Source organism: Arachis hypogaea, chromosome 19 (assembly GCF_003086295.3).
Source record: "Arachis hypogaea cultivar Tifrunner chromosome 19, arahy.Tifrunner.gnm2.J5K5, whole genome shotgun sequence".
Taxonomy (NCBI): Eukaryota; Viridiplantae; Streptophyta; class Magnoliopsida; order Fabales; family Fabaceae; genus Arachis; species Arachis hypogaea.
In genome coordinates, this window is record NC_092054.1 from 67,280,357 (window position 1) to 67,285,074 (window position 4,718).

Here is a 4,718-nt window from a genome sequence, read left to right on the forward strand (position 1 = left end):
TTTCTTCCACCATTATTATTGTTGAAACCTTGTTGAGGTCTCTGTTGATCCTTCCATGATAGATTTGGATGATTTCCCTATGAAGGATTATAGGTGTTTCCATAGGGTTCTCCCATGTAATTCACCTATTCCATTGCTGGGTTCTCAGGATCATAAGCTTTTTCTTCAGAGGAGGCTTCCTTAGTACTGCCTGTTGCTGCTTGCATTCTAGACAGACTCTGAGAAATCATATTGACTTGTTGGGTCAATATTTTATTCTGAGCCAATATGGCATTCAGAGTATCAATCTCAAGAACTCCTTTCTTCTGAGTTGACCCATTATTCACAGGATTCCTTTCAGAGGTGTACATGAATTGGTTATTTGTAACCATTTCAATGAGTTCCTGAGCTTCTGCAGGCGTCTTCTTCAGATGAAGAGATCCTCCAGCAGAGCTATCCAATGACATCTTGGATAGTTCAGACAGACCATCATAGAAAATACCTATGATACTCCATTCAGAAAGCATATCAGAAGGGCACCTTCTGATCAATTGCTTGTATCTTTCCCAAGCTTCATAGAGGGATTCACCATCCTTCTGTCTAAAGCTTTGGACTTCCACTCTAAGCTTACTCAATTTTTGAGGTGGAAAGAACTTTGCCAAGAAGGCATTGACTAGCTTTTCCCAAGAGTTCAGGCTTTCTTTAGGTTGTGAATCCAACCATGTCCTAGCTCTGTCTCTTACAGCAAAAGGACAAAGCATAAGTTTGTAGACTTCAGGGTCAACCCCATTGGTCTTGACAGTGTCACAGATTTGCAAGAACTCAGCTAAGAACTGATGAGGATCTTCCAATGGAAGTCCATGAAACTTGCAATTCTGTTGCATTAGAGAAACTAATTGAGGCTTAAGCTCAAAGTTGTTTGCTCCAATGGCAGGGATAGAGATGCTTCTCCCATAGAAATCAGGAGTAGGTGCAGTAAAGTCACCAAGCACCTTCCTTGCATTGTTGGCATTGTTGTTGTTTTCGGCTGCCATGGTTTCTTCTTCTTTGAAGAGTTCTGTTAGGCCCTATAAAGAGAATTGTTCTTTAGCTTCTCTTAGCTTTCTCTTCAAGGTCCTTTCAGGTTCAGGATCAGCTTGAACAAGTATGCCTTTATCTTTGTTCCTGCTCATATGAAAGAGAAGATAACAAGAAAATAGGGAATCCTCTATGTCACAGTATAGAGATTTCTTGAGGTGTCAGAGGAAAAGAAGAATAGAAGGAGGAGGTGGAGAAGAGGGAATTCGAACTTATCAAGAGGGACATAGTTCGAATTGCACCTTGATGAGGAGTCTTAGTCCTTTAAATAGAAGGATGTGAGAAGAGGGGAAGAATTTTCGAAAATAATTTAAAAAGATTTTGAAATAATTAAAAAGAAATTTGAAAATTTGATTGAGATTTTCGAAAACTAAGATTGGGAAAGAAATAAAGTGATTTTTGAAAAAGATTTTGAAATTAGAAAAAGATATGATTGAAAAAAATTAATTTTGAAAAAGATGTGATTGAAAAGATATGTTTGAAAAGATATGATTGAAAATCAATTTAGAAAAAGAAAATTTTTAAAATTAAAGTTGATTACTTAACTATCAAGAAATTAAAAGATATGATTTTAAAATTTAAAGTTTGATCCTTTCTTAATAGGCAAGTAACAACTTGAAAATTTTGAAGTAAATCTTTAATTATAGCAAGGATTTTTGAAAATAGTAAAAATAAATATAAAATGGAAAGAAATTAATTTTGAAAGAGATATGATTGAAAAGATATGATTTGAAAAAGATTTGATTTTGAAAAATTATGAAAACTTGAAAAAAATGTGAATTAAAAACAAAATCTTCCCTCTAGTGTCATCCTGGCATTAAACGCCCAGAATGGTGCCCATTCTGGCATTTAACGCCCAAAACTCTACCTTTTTGGGCGTTAAACGCCCAGCCAGGTGCCCTGGCTGGCGTTTAAACACCAGTTTTCCTTCTTCACTGGGCGTTTTGAACGCCCAGCTTTTTCTGTTTGATTCCTCTGCTGAATGTTCTGAATCTTCAATTCTCTGTATTATTGACTTGAGAAGACATAATTTTGAAAATATTTTTTTGAATTTTTAATGATAAGAAACAATAAAAATGCAACTAAGATCAAATAAACAATGCATGCAAGACACCAAACTTAAAAATTTTCATATAAGAGACACTAAGAAATTGAGAATGCATATGAAAAACAATAAAACACACAAAACAAAAGAATTTAAAGATCAGAGCAATGAAATCATCAAGAACAACTTGAAGATTAATGAAGAACATATTGCATGTTTTCGAAAAATGCAAGAAGAATGCAATTGACACCAAACTTAAAAATTGATACTAGACTCAAACAAGAAACATAAAATAATTTTTTATTTTTATGGTTTTATAAATTTTTTTGTGAATTTCGAAACTTATATGAAAAAGAAAATAAAGAGAATCAAAACTTTTAATAAGAATTCCAGGAATCATGCAATGTTAGTCTAAAGCTTCACTCTAAAAAGGATTAGACATGTTTGGCCAAGCTTCAGTAGGACATTACATTCAATAGCTAAATTGATGAGAATCAATCAGCTTTTGTGATGGTGGGAACATCACGTTGAAACTCTAGAATTCATTCTTAAAAATTCTGGAGAAAAGATACCTAATCTAAGCAACAAGATGAACCGTCAGTTGTCCAAACTCGAACAATCCCCGGCAACGGCGATAAAAACTTGGTGCACGAAATTGTGATCATCAACAATGGCGCCAAAGGACTTGGAGCTCTCAAACGTGAATCAAACTTTGTCACAATTCCGCACAACTAACTAGCAAGTGCACTGGGTCGTCCAAGTAATAAACCTTATGTGAGTAAGGGTCGATTCCACGGAGATTATCGGCTTGAAGCAAGCTATGGTCATCCTGTAAATCTCAGTCAGGTGGATTCAAATGGTTATGGAGTTTATGGTGATGAAAATAAAACATAAAATAAAGATAGAGATACTTATGTAATTCATTGGTGGATTTCAGATAAGCGTATAAAGATGCTTTGTTCCCCTTGAACCTCTGCTTTCCTATTCCCTTCTTCCAATCATTCATACTCCTTTCCATGGCAAGCTTTATGTTGGGCATCACCGTTGTCAATGGCTACATCCCATCCTCTCAGTGAAAATGGTCCTGATGCTCTGTCACAACATCGGCTAATTAGCTGTCGGTTCTCGATCATGTCGAAGTAGGATCCATTGATCCTTTTGCGTCTGTCACACGCCCCACAATCGCGAGTTTGAAGCTCGTCATAGTCTTTTCTTCCCAGATCCTACTCAGAATACCACAGACAAGGTTTAGACATTCCGGATCTCAGGAATGGCTGTCAATAATTCTAGCCTATACAACGAAGGTTCCAATCTTAAATTAGAAACCCAAGAGATACGCATTCAAGCCATTGCTAGTAGAACAGAGGTGGTTGTCAGGCACATGTTCATAGGTGAGAATGATGATGAGTGTCACGGATCATCACATTCATCAAGTTGAAGAACGAATGAATATCTTGGGGAAGAAATAGACTTGAGTTGAATAGAAAAACAATAGTACTTTGTATTAATTCATGAAGAACAGCAGAGCTCCACACCTTAATCTATGGGGTGTAGAAACTCCACCGTTGAAAATACATAAGAACAAATAGTGTAAGCATGGCCGAATGGCCAGCCTCAAAGGTCTAAGGACTAAACGTCCCAAGATGTAAAATACAATAGCAAAAGGTCCTATTTATAGAAAACCAGTAGGCTAGGGTTTACAGAAATCAGTAATTAATGCAAAAATCTTCTTCCGGGCCCACTTGGTGTGTGCTTGGGCTGAGTATTGAAGCATTTTCGTGTAGAGACTTTTCTTGGAGTTAAACGCCAGTTTTTGTGCCAGTTTGGGCGTTTAACTCCAGCTTTTGTGCCAGTTTTGGTGTTAAACGCCAGAATTCTTGAGCTGACTTGGAACGCCTGTTTGGGCCATCAAATCTCGGAAAAAGTATGGACTATTATATATTGCTGGAAATCCCAGGATGTCTACTTTTCAACGCAATTAAAAGCGTGCCAATTGGGTTTCTGTATCTCCAGAAAATCCACTTTGAGTGCAGGGAGGTCAGAATCCAACACCATGTGCAATCCTTTTTCAGCCTCTGAATCAGATTTTTTCTCAGGTCCCTCAATTTCAGCCAGAAAATACCTAAAATCACAGAAAAACACACAAACTCATAGTAAAGTCCAGAAGAGTGATTTTTATTTAAAAACTAATAAAAATATAATAAAAACTAACTAAAATATACTAAAAACATACTAAAAACAATGCCAAAACACGTATAAATTATCCGCTCATCAGTGGGCGCACGTGATTTTTAAATTGAAAACGTGCCCAAAATGCATATAAGGACCAAGGATTGAAGGGAAAATCATCATTCACATCATTGACAACACATAATACACACTAGGATTAGGATTAGTTAGTTTCTAGAGAGAGAAGCTCTCCCTTCTCTCTAGAATTAGGATTAGGTTTAGGTTTAGTTCAATAATCTTAGATCTAGGGTTCAATTCATGCTTTCTTCTACTTCTTCTTCTTAATTCTTTGTTGTTGCAATCATCATTCTTCTATTCTTTTGTTGTAATTTCCTTTATGTTGCTTCTATATTTTGTTGTAGATCTACTCTTGTTCCTTCTGTTTTTC

The 4,718-nt window shown here is 36.1% G+C and overlaps 1 non-coding gene across 1 annotated transcript; it reads left to right on the forward strand.

Annotated features, from left to right (window-relative positions):
• The first annotated feature begins 500 nt into the window (after positions 1 to 500).
• LOC112782108 (small nucleolar RNA R71) lies at positions 501 to 608 on the forward strand. The gene has a single exon (XR_003192847.1). It is a non-coding gene; the product is annotated as a small nucleolar RNA R71 (small nucleolar RNA).
• Positions 609 to 4,718: the final 4,110 nt, after the last annotated feature.